The sequence below is a fragment of the Rana temporaria genome, chromosome 2 (assembly GCF_905171775.1).
Source record: "Rana temporaria chromosome 2, aRanTem1.1, whole genome shotgun sequence".
Lineage (NCBI taxonomy): Eukaryota > Metazoa > Chordata > Amphibia > Anura > Ranidae > Rana > Rana temporaria.
In genome coordinates, this window is record NC_053490.1 from 14,845,626 (window position 1) to 14,862,033 (window position 16,408).

At 45.6% G+C, this 16,408-nt stretch overlaps 1 protein-coding gene across 1 annotated transcript in view; it reads right to left on the reverse strand.

The window, feature by feature from the left end:
- The window catches only part of LOC120928838 (tyrosinase-like), a 59,993-nt gene extending 49,166 nt beyond the window's left edge, over positions 1-10,827 (reverse strand). Inside the window, exon 1 of the mRNA XM_040339856.1 lies at positions 10,724-10,827. The gene's annotated coding sequence lies outside the window, so the exon portion shown is untranslated. The remainder of the gene's footprint in view (positions 1-10,723) is intronic.
- Positions 10,828-16,408: the final 5,581 nt, after the last annotated feature.

Genomic DNA, 16,408 nt, shown 5'->3' on the forward strand with positions numbered 1-16,408 from the left:
CATGTTTGGCCGTGTGTTGGCCCGAGCGGACCATTTTCGGGCGGAGCGGACAGGTTTCCAGCGGACAACTGTTTCCTGGACTTGCTTTAAAACAGTCCGCTGGAAACCTGTCCGCCCGGACATGTACGGTCGTCTGTACAGACCTACCGTACATGTCCTGCCGCCCGCATCCTTCGCATGCGTTGAATGACTTCGACGCATGCGTGGAAGCATTTTAAAGGCAGGCCGCCCACGTCGCCGCGTCATTGTCGCGGCGACACCGCGTCATCGACGCGGCGACACCGCGGACACGCCCCGCGTAATGTTTACGCGCGGGCTTCTGTTCGATGGTGTGTATAGCCATCGAACAGAAGTCCCCGGGCAGTCCCCGGCCAGACATGTCCGATGGAAACGGTCTGCAGACCGTTTTCATCGGACATGTCCTGCCGTGAGTACTCGGCCTAAGAGTTAGGGTTTATTAGGATTATGGTTAGTGTTGGGGTTTTATTAGGATTAGTATTAGTGTTGGGGCTTTATTAGGATTATGGTTAGTGTTGGGGTTTTATTAGGATTAGTATTAGTGTTGGGGCTTTATTAGGATTATGGTTAGTGTTGGGGCTTTATTAGGATTATGGTTAGTGTTGGGGTTTTATTAGGATTAGTATTAGTGTTGGGGCTTTATTAGGATTATGGTTAGTGTTAGAACTTTATTAGGATTATGGTTAGTGTTAGGGTTAGAGCTTTACGAGTATTATGGTTAGTATTAGAACTTTATTAGAATTATGGTTAGAGTTTGGGTTTTATTGGGATTAGTGTAAGGCCTTGTACACACGAGAGGATTTCCGCTGGAAACGGTCCGCCGGACCGTTTCCAGCGGATAAATCCTCTGGCGGATTTTGATCTGATGGCTGTACACACCATTAGATCAAAATCCCCGCGGAATACATCCGCGGTGGCGTGGCCGCGACGATGACGCGGCGACGTGCGCGACCCTGGAAGGTAACTACTTCCACGCATGCGACGAATCATTACGACGCATGCGAGGGATGGGATCGGACGGACTTATCCGTTGAGTCTGTACAGACGACCGGATAAGTCCAGCGGACAGGATTCCAGCGGATAGATTTCTTAGAATGCTAAGAAATTTTTATCTGCTGAAAATCCGTCGGCTGGATTTTTATCCGCCTGAAAATGTCCGCTAGGCCGTACACACGACCGGATCTATCTGCTGGAACTGATCCGCGGATCAATCCCAGCGGATCGATCCGGTCGTGTATACGGGGCCTTAGAGTTAGGGTTACAGTAGAGTTTTATTAGGATTATGGTTAGTGTTGGGGTTTTGAAGGATAGAAAGTCTGTTGCGCTACTGCGAGTAATAGAATGTGAATCAAGTAAACATAAATGTATAATTATATAGATTCAATTACCAAAGCTGCTATATCTAAAGGTGCACAAAACCGCTGACATGTAGATATATAAAAAATGATAAGCGCTAAAGTGATGGTGCAAAAAAACACATCTAAATAAATAAATAAATAAATAAATAAATAAATCCACAACCACCACGCTTGCACTGAACGTGACAGGATGGACTAAATAGCCCAAAACGTGGAGATGGCTTCTCCACTATATGAATAAAAAACCTAGTGATCAAGATAAACGTGAATATGACACTGAATAATGGAGTCCATAAATGGATGATCAAAGGGAGCAGAAAAATGGATGGATCTTCTAGATGTGTTACAAGAATCCAATAGCCGTTCTCATATTGCCCTTACCTTCATCCGATGGTGTATGTGCATATAGGGCAAGTGGTCCCTTCTCCTGCTGAATCAGCACCGCCACTCCTCATTAAATTCTAACGCCGCGTAAATTCAAAGCTGCGCCGGCGTATCTTCTTTCTGTATTCAGAAAGCAAGATACGCCGGAATTATGCTAAGATCCGACTGGCGTAAGTCTCTTAAACCATCGTATCTTAGGGTGCATACTTACGCTGGCCGCTAGGTGGCGCTTCCGTCGTTTTCGTCGTAGAATATGCAAATGACCTAGATACGCCGATTCACGAACGTACGCGCGGATTTTTTTTACGCCGTTTGCGTATTTGCGATACGTTACGCCGCGCCGACAGATACTGCATTGTATCTGAATCCGGACCTTCATGTCTCATTTCAGACTAACATTGCTGCTCCTGAGTGGATAAAAATACTCCACGAAACGCGTCGAGCCATTGTACATGACTATGTATTTCTGTTCATTCATATGGATGGTTGGACATCCTCACGGTCATTGAGAATTGTATGCAATGTGAAGTTTGGCATGTGGTATAACATATACTCCTATCCACTGCCATGTAGTATCACGTTCCTATGTATATAGATTGATTTTATGTTGATGTTGTGTATTTCATTGTATGAATTTGTATTATGATTTACATATAATACACCACCTTTTGGCCCCCTACTTGCTGACTGCGTGTCTCATTTAAAGTCCCGCCCTGTTCTCCTTTTCTCATGCAATCGGGATGGAGGCTTGAGACCTACGCTCCTTGCCTCACTCAATTCCAGAATTAGGGCGCAGTCAGGTGACCCCTAGCAATTGGCCAAGGCAACTATCACTAAACTTCAAGCAAATAAACATCAGGGTGCTATATAGAATAGAAAATAAAGGAATACAATAAAAAATAGAATAGAATAAAATTGAAAATATAATAGAAAGGATATAATAGAAAGGAATCGAATAGAAAATAAAAGAATAGAATAGAAAAAAACAATAGAATAGAATACCAATGGACACTATTCTGTACTACTTCTCTTGGACCTCTCTGCTGCCTTTGCATGAGTGTATCTTATTGTTGCCAGCTGCCGCTGGTCTATTCAGATAGCCGGACATTGGGCGCCGGTTACCTGAATAACGGCAGCTGGTTGGCTGAGCGGAAGTGCCTATCAGAGCCAGCGGCTCTGATAGGCTTTCCGAGTACAACCCTCGGCTCCCGGATGTCTATCCTCGAAACGCACGGGGGGTGCGTTCCTTGGATAAGACTGACGGCCGTCTCAGCCAATCAGATCTGCCTATTCTGGTTATCGGTAACCTGATTGGCTGAAGCGTCATTGAGGGTGGGAGAAGACATCAAGGGACGTGGAAGCAGAAAGGTAAGTGCATTTTACAGGGCACAGCGGCGACAATGGGCACAGCGGCGACAAAGGGCACAGTGACGGCAAAGGGCACAGTGGTGACAATGGGCACAGTGGCAACAATTAAACGGCACAGTGACATGCACAGTGGCATCAATGTGCAAAGTGGCAACAATTAAGAGGGCACAGTGACATGCACATTGGTGACAAAGGGCACAGTGACGACAAAGGGAACAGTGGTGACAATGGGCACAGTGGCAACAATTAAAGGGCACAGTGACATGCACAGTGGCAACAATGGGCACAGTGGTGACAATGGCCACAGTGGCAAAAATTAAAGGGCACAGTGACATGCACAGTGGTGACAATGGGCAAAGTGGCAACAATTAAAGGGCACAGTGGCGACAATTGTGGGGCACAGTGGCTGCGTTTGATGGCATGGCACAGTGGTGACAATTTATGGCACAGTGGCTGCGTTTGATGGCATGGCACAGTGGCTGCGTTTGATGGCATGGCACAGTGGCTGCGTTTGATGGCATGGCACAGTGGCTGCGTTTGATGGCATGGCACAGTGGTGCGAATTGATGGCACAGTGGCTGTGTTTGATGGCATGGCACAGTGGTGCGAATTGATGGCACAGTGGCTGTGTTTGATGGCATGGCACAGTGGTGCGAATTGATGGCACAGTTGCTGTGTTTGATGGCATGGCACAGTGGTGCGAATTGATGGCACAGTGGCTGTGTTTGATGGCATGGCACAGTGGTGCGAATTGATGGCACAGTTGCTGTGTTTGATGGCATGGCACAGTGGTGCGAATTGATGGCACAGTTGCTGTGTTTGATGGCATGGCACAGTGGTGCGAATTGATGGCACAGTGGCTGTGTTTGATGGCACAGTGGTGACAATTGATGGCACAGTGGCTGCATTTGATGGGCACGGTGAGGCTGTAATTTTTTTTTTTTTGCACATTCCTGGATGTTTATCATAATATGGGGGGTGATCCACAGTTGTGAGAGGTAATGTATGTCACTCGAAGCAAGGGGACGGAAAGGACCTATTATTTAGACGGGTTTTTATCTGGAAGTTCGTTTTATTTCACTGAACAATAAAAGAGGATTGTGAAAAAAATGGTAGTGACAAAAGGCCTTCTATGAACCACCCCCACTGCGCTCAACTGGAGATAAATGAATAGATAATGGTGATGTATAGCTACTGCTATTAACGAAAATATAAATGTGACAAATGATACCTATAATGACTCCTAAATGTGTAGTATGTCAATATGAGTGAACAAAGCAGCGCATGTGAAGAAATCTTAATCACATTAAACAGTTTAAATAAATAAATAAATAAAGTGATGCCACCTTAATGTGAAAGAAATCGGTGCAACAGAAAAAAAAGCTGCACAAAAAGAAATATATAAAGAAATATATAAAGAAATATATAAAGAAATATATAAAGTCTATGAGTCCACAAAACTTGGTGAGTCCAAATAAAACTGTGATTAGTAAGTGATCTTATCACAAAAGAAATCTTCTTATATTCTTCCACCACACCACAAGTGTTGAAGGTGAATCCTCCACCCTTATAGACTGCGCACTCACCGCAACAATTTGCCTCACACTCTCGTGTTTTGGCAAAATGAGTAAAAAATAGGATCCCTAGGATCAAACAGGTAGGTATCCGTTTCCAGGCAGTGCGTTCCAGGGAGGTTTTCACATGGATAAAGGAAAAAAAAGTGCACAATAGTGTAATATAGTAAAAGCAATTTTAACCACTTCCGGACCGCCGCATGTAGATATACGTCGGCAGAATGGCACGTACAGGCACATCAACGTACATGTACGTGCCTGCCTGGACGTGGGTCGGGGGTCCGATCGGGACTAGGGTGACCACATTTCCAAACTACTATTCAGGGACACCCCCCCTTCCCAAAAATCAGCTTGTGATTGGACACAAAAGGCGGGATTTATGATTTTTCCAATCACAAGCAGGGGGCGGGGACTGTGCCCCTCCAGGCATTCCCGGCCAGGACAAGTACTGTCAGTAAGTAAAGTGGTGATGTGGCGGTCATCAGATTGGCCCTGGAGGGTGTCTGTGTCAGTTTTATTCCGGGACACTGTATTGTCCTGGAATTAATGTGCCCGGGACAGACCTGCAAAATGCGGGACTGTCCCGGGCAATCCGGGACACGTGGTCACCCTAATCGGGACCCCCCCCCGCTACACGCGGCGGTCGGGTTCCCGCGGGGAGCGATCCGGGACGACGGCGCGGCTGTTCGTTTATAGCGGCTCCGTCGCGATCGCTCCCCGGAGCTGAAGAACGGAGAGAGCCGTATGTAAACACGGCTTCCCCGTGCTTCACTATGGCGGCTGCATCGATCGAGTGATCCCTTTTATAGGGAGACTCGATCGATGACGTCAGTCCTACAGCCACACCCCCATAAGTTGTAAACACACATTAGGTGAACCCTAACTCCTACAGTGCCCCCTGTGGTTAACTCCCAAACTGCAACTGTCATTTTCACAATAAAGAATGCAATTTAAATGCACTTTTTGCTGTGAAAATGACAATGGTCCCAAAAATGTGTCAAAATTGTCCGAAGTGTCCGCCATAATGTCGCAGTCACGAAAAAAAATCGCTGATCGCCGCCATTAGTAGTAAAAAAAAATAATTAATAAAAATGCAATAAAACTATCTCCTATTTTGTGAACGCTATAAATTTTGCGCAAACCAATCGATAAACGCTTATTGCGATTTTTTTTACCAAAAATAGGCAGAAGAATACGTATCGGCCTAAACTGAGGAAAACAAATGTTTTTTTATATGTTTTTGGGGGATATTTATTATAGCAAAAAGTAAAAAATATTGCATTTTTTTCAAAATTGTGGCTCTATTTTTGTTTATAGCGCAAAAAATAAAAACCGCAGAGGTGATCAAATACCACCAAAAGAAAGCTCTATTTGTGGGGGGAAAAGGACGCCAATTTTGTTTGGGAGCCACGTCGCACGACCGCGCAATTGTCTGTTAAAGCGACGCAGTCCCGAACTGTAAAAACACCTTGGGTCTTTAGGCAGCATGTTGGTCCGGTCCTTAAGTGGTTAATTAAACAAGTTCCATAGCCAAACCAATTCAGGGTAGACTTGTAAAAAGTGACTTAATTGCCAATTTCCGACATGTTTCGGCGTATAGACTTAATCATGGAAGTTTTTTGTTCATCACCTTGATTTACGTTGGGATTTATTCACTGCCTGATTTTCATAAGATCACTTACTAATCACAGTTTTATTTGGACTCACCAAGTTTTGTGGACTCATAGACTTTATATATTTCTTTATATATTTCTTTATATATTTCTTTATATATTTCTTTATATATTTCCTTATATATTTCTTTATATATTTCTTTATATATTTCTTTATATATTTCTTTATATATTTCCTTATATATTTCTTTATATATTTCTTTATATATTTCTTTATATATTTCTTTATATATTTCTTTATATATTTCTTTATATATTTCCTTATATATTTCTTTATATATTTCTTTATATATTTCTTTATATATTTCTTTATATATTTCTTTATATATTTCCTTATATATTTCTTTATATATTTCTTTATATATTTCTTTGTGTGCAGCTTTTTTTCTGTTGCACTGATTTCTTTCACATTAAGGTGGCATCACTTTATTTATTTATTTATTTAAACTGTTTAATGTGATTAAGATTTCTTCACATGCGCTGCTTTGTTCACTCATATTGACATACTACACATTCAGGTGTCATTATAGGTATCATTTGTCACAATAAAAGAGGATTGCTCAGAGCTGGATTAACTCTGTGTGGCAAGACTGGGCACAGATGATAGGAAATCTTATACTCTACATTGTGACAGCAAAAAAAAAAAATATACACAATATATATACACACACACACAATATATATACACACACACACAATATATATACACACACACACACACACAATATATATACACACACACACAATATATATATACACACACAATATATATACACACACACAATATATATACACACACACAATATATATACACACACACAATATATATACATACACACACACACACAATATATATACACACACACACAATATATATACACACACACACACACAATATATATACACACACAATATATATACACACAATATATATACACACACACAATATATATACACACACACACACAATATATATACACACACACACAATATATACACACACACACACACACAATATATATACACACACACAATATATATACACACACACACACAATATATATATACACACACACAATATATATACACACACACACACAATATATATACACACACACACACACACAATATATATACACACACACACAATATATATATACACACACACAATATATATACACACACACACAATATATATATACACACACACAATATATATACACACACACACACAATATATATATACACACACACACACACACAATATATATACACACACACACACACACACACACAATATATATACACACACACACACACAATATATATACACACACACACACACAATATATATACACACACACACACACACAATATATATACACACACACACACAATATATATACACACACACACACAGTATATAAATGGGTAACTTTAGATTACTGTGCATTTAAAGAGAACACTGATATAGAACCCCTTTCATTTGTGAGTAGATATATTGGGATTCATTTACTAAAGGCAAAAAGACTGTGCACTCTGCAAGTGCAGTTGCTCCAGAGCTTAGTACATGAGGGGAAGCTCTGCTGACTTCCATCATCCAATCATGTGCAACCATTAGAGTTCCACCTTACATCAGGGTCCCCATGAGAATCTCCCCCTACGACAACGTTCCCATCGGATTACCTCTTACCTCAAGGTCTCAATCAAAGTCCTCCCTTACATCAGGCTCCCCATCAGCATCCCCCTTTCATTAGATTCCCCACCAGAGTTCCCCCTTACATCAGAGCCCCCACCAGAGTTCCCCCTTACATCAGAGCCTCCACCAGAGTTCCCCCTTACATCAGAGCCTCCACCAGAGTTCCCCTTTACATCAGAGCCCCCACCAGAGTTCCCTCTTACATCAGAGCCCCCACCAGAGTCCCCCCTTACATCAGAGCCTCCACCAGAGTTCCCCCTTACATCAGATCCTCCACCAGAGTTCCCCCTTACATCAGATCCCCCACCAGAGTTCCCCCTTGCATCAGAGCCCCCACCAGAGTTCCCCCTTGCATCAGAGCCCCCACCAGAGTTCCCTCTTACATCAGAGCCCCCACCAGAGTTCCCCCTTACACCAGACCCCCCACCAGAGTTCCCCCTTACATCAGAGCCTCCACCAGAGTTCCCCCTTACATCAAAGCCCCCACCAGAGTTCCCCCTTACATCAGAGCCTCCACCAGAGTTCCCTCTTACATCAGAACCCCCACCAGAGTTCCCCCTTACATCAGAGCCCCCACCAGAGTTCCCCTTTGCATCAGAGCCCCCACCAGATTTCCCCCTTACATCAGAGCCCCCACCAGAGTCCCCCTTACATCAGAGCCTCCACCAGAGTTCCCCCTTACATCAGATCCTCCACCAGAGTTCCCCCTTACATCAAAGCCCCCACCAGAGTTCCCCCTTACATCAGAGCCCCCACCAGAGTTCCCCCTTACATTAGAGCCCCCACCAGAGTTCTCCCTTACATCAAAGCCCCCACCAGAGTTCCCCCTTACATCAGAGCCCCCACCAGAGTTCCCCCTTACATCAAAGCCCCCCACTAGAGTTCCCCCTTACATCAGAGCCCCCACCAGAGTCCCCCCTTACATCAGAGCCTCCACCAGAGTTCCCCCTTACATCAAAGCCCCCCACTAGAGTTCCCTCTTACATCAGAGCCCCCACCAGAGTTCCCCCTTACATCAGCGCCCCCACCAGAGTTCCCCCTTACATCAGCGCCCCCACCAGAGTTCCCCCTTACATCAGAGCCTCCACCAGAGTTCCCCCTTACATCAGAGCCTCCACCAGAGTTCCCCCTTACATCAGAGCCCCCACCAGAGTTCCCCCTTACATCAGAGCCTCTAACCGGAGTTCCCCCTTACATCAGAGCCTCCACCAGAGTTCCCCCTTACATCAGAGCCTCCACCAGAGTTCCCCTTTACATCAGGCTCCCCATCAGCATTCCCTTTTCATTAGATTCCTCACAGGAGTTCCCCCTTACATCATAGCCCCTGCCAGAGTTTACAGAGTTTAAGAACGTGGGCTGGATGCGAGAGGTGGGTCAGCAGGATGAGTGTGCCAGGACAGGTAGATGTGTCTCTCCTCCATGCTTCCTTTCACCTCTCTGCATATCGTAGATGAGAAGAGGGTGCAGCGGTGGAGCAGAAGGGGTTTAGAGGTGGGGCAGAAGAGCAGGGAGTACATCGGTAGGGCAGATGAGCAGGGGGGACAGTGATTGGGCAGATGTGCAGGGGGGACAGTGGTGGGGCAGATGTGCAGAGGGGACAGTGGTGGGGCAGATGTGCAGGGGGACAGTGGTGGGGAAGATGTGCAGGGGGGACAGTGGTGGGGCAGATGTGCAGGGGGGACAGTGGTGGGGCAGATGTGCAGAGGGGACAGTGGTGGGGCAGATGTGCAGAGGGGACAGTGGTGGGGCAGATGTGCAGGGGGGACAGTGGTGGGGCAGATGTGCAGAGGGGACAGTGGTGGGGCAGATGTGCAGGGGGGACAGTGGTGGGGCAGATGTGCAGGGGGGACAGTGGTGGGGCAGATGTGCAGGGGGGACAGTGGTGGGGCAGATGTGCAGGGGGACAGTGGTGGGGCAGATGTGCAGGGGGGACAGTGGTGGGGCAGATGTGCAGGGGGGACAGTGGTGGGGCAGATGTGCAGGGGGGACAGTGGTGGGGCAGATGTGCAGGGGGGACAGTGGTGGGGCAGATGTGCAGGGGGGACAGTGGTGGGGCAGATGTGCAGGGGGGACAGTGGTGGGGCAGATGTGCAGGGGGGACAGTGGTGGGGCAGATGTGCAGGGGGGACAGTGGTGGGGCAGATGTGCAGGGGGACAGTGGTGGGGAAGATGTGCAGGGGGACAGTGGTGGGGAAGATGTGCAGGGGGGACAGTGATCTGAGGCATGAGTGTGCAGGATGTTAATTTCTAACTAGTACTCAAGTAATTTACAGCATTTACTTTATATAAAAAATCCTTTTGGTGAGTGAGAGTGTGAAGTTGAATTTTTATTTGTTATAAAATCGGCGCGCTCAATTTCTTTGAAAACATTTTTCGGCACGCTGCGCTCAAAAGTTTGCCCACCCCTGATTCTAGTTCATTATAATCACCTAGATGCGCTCTCAGTGTTCTAATGAGAAAAGCCCCATTCATGTGTATCATATATACAGGAGTAGATTGTATAAAAAGGGATGTTAGCAGTTACATTTTTAAAAATGTAATAATATCCTCTCTTAGCTTGAAAAAAAAGAAAACTAACGCAGCCATCACATTTGTAACCTATTGATACTTATCAAAGCGTTCTAATCTGTATCATTAATGGTAACATACCTCCACCCCTGCAGAAGTCTCTGGAGCCTCGGAGGGTCTGGTGGTGAGGTTGGTCCTGGTGCCTGAGTGGGCAAGTGTCTTGCTTCATGTGGAGCCTTCTCCATATATACGGTGTGATTGACGCTTCAGCCAGAGAGGCGGTTCCAGGAAAGCCACATAGGCAAATTAAATAATCGGGAGAAAGAAATAATGTCAGTAATATTTAAATGAATCTTGCATGATCAGGATGTTTCCCTGTTGACTGCTTATGCGTGTGTGCATTGCTTTCCAGAATACAGAGGGAGCCAAGAAGTTGTATCGAGCCAATTTGTTTTTGAGAAACATCTAAATTCTACATGACAGTTTAGACCCAGGGGGCCAGATTCACATAGAATCCGCGGCGGCGTCGCATAAGCCATTTACACTACGCCGCCACAATTTACTGGAGCAAGTGCCGTATTCTCCAAGCACTTGCTCCGTAGTTTGCGGCGGCGGAGTGTAAATGGCCCGGCGTATGGCCGCGTAATTCAAAGGGGGCGGCTTGTATTTAAATTAAGCGCGCCCCCGCGCCGATCGAACTGCGCATGCGCCGGCCGTAAAAATAGCCCAGTGCGCATGCTCCAGCTCACGACGGAAGACGTCAATGAAGCCGATGTGAGCGTCATTGACGTAAAGTCCTATTCGCGAACGACTTAGTAAAACGACGTAAACGACGGAAAAAGACGACGCTGACCCGACGCCATACTTAACATGGCATACGGCGGACTGACATAAGGTTACCCCTCATATAGCAGGGGTAACCTTACGCTTACGGAAACGACGTAAACGACGACGAGGCGGCGCAAAAACGTTCGGGAATCGGCGTATCAAGCTCATTTGCATAGACAAATGACAAATCGTCGTAAATGCCATCTAGCCGCCAGCGTGGAATTACATCTAAGATCCGACGGTGTAAGTGACTTACACCTGTCGGATCTACGCCGTATATATGTGTAAATGATTCTAGGCAGGGCCGGACTTACCATTGGTCTTGACTGGGCTCAAGCCCATGGGCCCCGCCCAATAGGGGGCCCCCTAAAAAAACATATATATATATTTTTTTTTTTTTTTTTTTTAGGGGTCCGGAGGTCCCCAGGGGCCCAAAGGCCCCCAGGGCCCTGGACGGCAAGCCCCCCTTTTTTTATTTATTTTTTATAAAAAAAATGTTTTTTTATATATATATATATATATATATATATATATATTATTACTATTATTATTATTAAAGGGCCCAGGGGTCTCCAGGGCCCCCGGATGGCAACCCACCTTTTTTTTTTCTTTATAAAAAAATTTAAATTTTTTTTATATACATATTTTTTTATTAAAGGGCTCAGAGGTCCCCAGAGCCCCATGTGGCAACCCTACCCCCTTTTTTTTATTTTTTATAAATGTTTATTTTTTAATTTTTGTTTATATTTTTTATTAAAAGGCCCAGAGGTCCCCAGGGGCCCAGAGGCAACCTCCCTTTTTTTATGTATTTTTTATAAATGTTTATTTTTTTTTATTAAAGGGCCCAGAGGTTTATTTTTTATCTTTATTATTAAAGTAAGGGCCCAGAGGTCCCCATGGCCTCGGATGGCTACCCCCCTTTTTATATATATATATATATATTTATATATATATTTTTTTTTTTTCTTTATTGCTTCTCAATTTGCGGCAGCCCCCCCCCGCTTCTCAATTTCAGGCGGCAGCACCCCCCCGCCCCGGTTCTCAGCTGTGTAACGGGCCCCAAAATTCCTGATGGCGGCCCTGCGCATACCTCCCAACATGCACGGATTCTGTGGGACTTTCCCGCACAGACAGCTTCTTCCCGCAGTCCCGCAAAAGGATTAGTTTTCCCGCACTGCAAGAGGAGGCAGCACGGAAGCAGGAGGAACCGGAGCGGTGTGTGGAGGACTGTGGCTGCTGAAGGGAAGAAAGCCGACAACATACGCTAATGACAGTATGAGGCCCCGGCTGTTGGCACAGGTGAGAGGCACTCCCCCCCCCCGCTCAACAACTCTTTAATGCGCCCCCCGCTCAACAACTGCAATTCGCCCCCCCCCCCCGCTCAACAACTTCGATCCCCCCAAATTCTCGGCTCCAGGGGGCCCCTTCAACACTCAAGCCCAGGGCCCCCCACCACCCTAAGTCCTGCCCTGATTCTAGGAATCAGACGCATTGATACCCGGGGCCAAAAACAGAGATACGACGGTGTATCTTGAGATACACCGTCGTATCTCGAGATACACCGTCATATCTCTTTTGAGAATCTGGCCCAGGGTAAGTAAAATGTCCAGCAATAGCCCAGAGTCACGGCTGGTCTCCGTGTTTCTGAGAAAAAAGAGTTGTGGGAAAGAATGAAGAGACGGTGACCATATTGGTTCTGAAGCTTTACCCCACCATACAGTAACCATGTTAGGAGTACCGTATTTGCCGGCGTATAAGACGACCCCCTAATTTTCCAGCTAAAATGCTGGTTTTGGGATATACTCATCGTATAAGATGACCCCTCACTGTGCCATTATACATGCCTCACTGTGCCATTATACATGCCTCACTGTGCCAGTATGTCTGCCTCACTGTGCCATTATGCCTGCCTCACTGTGCCAGTATGCCTGCCTCACTGTGCCAGTATGCCTGCCTCACTCTGCCATTATACCTGCCTCACTGTGCCAGTATGCCTGCCTCACTGTGCCAGTATGCCTGCCTCGACGATCTTCCTGCCTTCTCCTGTTTGCATAGTTTCTCAGGCTGCGGGCGTCCATTATTCAAAAGCCGCGCCTCCTCCTCAGGCTGTTTCCCGTGATAGGCGGAACACTAATTTTCCCAGCCGAGCCTCTGTTCAGTGTTCCGCCTATCGTGGATGTCCTCTCGTCCGAGGCCGAGGATGAGAAGGCATCCGTGATAGGCGGAACACTGAACAGAGGCTCGGCTGGGAAAATTAGTGCTCCGCTTATCGCGGAACAGTCTGAGGAGGAGGCACGGCTTTTGAATAATGGATGGCCGCCGTCTGAGAGACAGGTACCCGGCGTATAAGATGACCCCTGACTTTTGGGGCATGATTTTAGATGCAAAAAGTCGTCTTATACACCGGAAAATACGGTAATAGGTGATTATCGAACACATGTGTACATGGCAGCCATATTAATTCATCCAGCTCCTTGGAGCCAACATTCACAAAATGATGTACACACCAAATATTCTGTGTCAATTTGAGACATAGAGACGGCAACTATGTTGGTTCAGCAACTTTATTCAACCCTTCAGTAACCATGTTAGGAGTAACGGGTGACTATAGGAAATGCAAATGTGGCAACCATAATGGTCCAGATGTAAGGCTTCATAAATCTATTTACTCAGCTCCTTTGCACCAAAATTCTCAACATTTGATGCACTCACCAACTATTTAGTGATTATTTGACATTGGTATCCACCTGCCTTTGGAAGGAAGACCCAGGGTAAGTAGAGTGCCCAGCAAAAGCTCTGAATCAAAGTTGGACTCCATGGGCCAGATTCAGATAGATTAGCGGATCTTTAGATCCGCGTAATCTATATTTTTTACGATCCGCCGGCGCAATTTTGCGAGGCTAGTGCAGTATTCACAAAGCACTTACCTCGAAAATTGCACCGGCGGATCGTAACTCCCCCGGCGGAATTCAAATTCCGCGGCTAGGGGGAGTGTACAATTTAAATCAGGCGCGTTCCCACGCCGATTTAACTGCGCATGCGCCGCCAGCGATATTTCCCAGTGCGCATGCTCCAAATGACGTCGCTAGGACGTCATTGTTTTCAGCGGCAACGTAAATTCCGGCCATCCGTATTCCCGACCGATTTACGCATACGACGTAAAAATTTGAAACTCGGCGCGGGAACGACGGCCATACTTAACATTAGCTACCCCTCATATAGCAGTGGTAACTATCCGCCGGAAAAAACGACTATCCGCCGAACGCAAACGACGTAAAAAAAAAGCGACGGGCGGGCGTTCATTCTTGAATTGGCGGTTCTCCTCATTTGCATATCCGACGCGTAAAAAAAACGAGGCGACACCTAGCGGCCAGCGGTAGATTGCAGCCTAAGATCCGACGGTGTAAGTCACTTACACCAGTCGGATCTAAGGGAGATCTATGCGTAACTGATTCTTATGAATCAGTCGCATAGATACGACCGGCGGATCTCAGGGATACAACGCCGTATCAGGAGATACGCCTTCGTATCTCTTTGTGAATCTGGCCCCATGTTTTTGAGAAAATGAATTGTGGGAAAGAATGTAGAGACAAAGAGATGGCAACCATGTTGGTTCAGTAACTTTATTCAACCCTTCAGTAACCATGTTAGGAGTAACGGGTGACTATAGGAAATACAAATGTGGCAACCATAATGGTCCAGAAGTAGGGCTTGCTAAACCAATTTATTCAGCTCCTTTGCACCAAAATTCACAACATTTTATGCACTCACCAAATGTTCTGTGCCAATTTAACCATCAAAGCCAGACTATCCATGTTCCTTTTGCAGGAAGGCCCCCGGGCAAGTCGAGTGCCCAGCAATAGCTCTGAATCAAAGTTGGTCTTCATGTAGAGACATAGAGATGGCAACCATGTTGGTTCAGCAACTTTGTTTCGGCCCTACAGTAACCATGTTAGAAGTAACGCATAGGTGTGCGCACAGGGTGTGTAAGGTGTGTCCAGGCACACCCTAATCACCATGTGTGGCACAGAGTCCCCCTATTTCAACCCCTGATTTTTCACCAAAGCCCCGACGAGGCTCCTAACAAAAATTGTAAAAACAAATACAAAAAATAGAATTGTAAAAAAATAAGAAACTACTGACACCATCCACTGCCCTACGGACACCAATTCCTGCCCTATTGACACCATTCACTGCTCTACTGACACCATCAGTGTAAATGCACACACACATATGTGTTTGTTCTTTGAGGTGCACACCCTAATTCCATAGGCTGAGCACACCTATGGAGTAACGGGTGACTATAGGAAATACAAATGTGGCAACTATAATGGTCCAGAAGTAAGGCTTCATAAATCTATTTATTCAGATCCTTTGCACCAAAATTCACAACATTTTATGCACTCACCAAATGTTCTGTGCCAATTTAACCTTGGTATCAAAGCCAGACTATCCACCTTCCTTTTGAAGTAAGACCCTGGGCAAGTCGAGCGCCCAGCAATAGCTCTGAATCAAAGTTGGTCTTCATGTAGCGAAAGATGGAAACCATGTTGGTTCAGCGACTTTATTTGGCCTTACAGTAACCATGTTAGGAGTAACGGGTGACTATAATAAATACAAATGTAATAGTTCAGAAGTAAGAATTGATAAATCATTTTTTTCAGCTCCTTTGCACCAAAATTCACAAAGGTTGATGCATTCACCAAATTTTCTGTGCCAATTTAACTTTGGTATCAAAGCCAGACTATCCACCTGCCTTTGGCGGAAGACCCAGGGCAAGTTGAGTGCCCAGCAATAGCTCTGAATCAAAGTTGGTCTCTATGTAGAGAGATAGAGATGGCAACCATGTTGGTTCAGCGACTTTATTCAACCCTAAAGTAACCATGTTAGGAGTAACGGGTGACTATAGGAAATACAAATGTGGCACTGGCAACCATAATGGTCCATAAGTAAGGCTTCATAAACCAATTTATTCAGCTCCTTTGCACCAAGATTCAC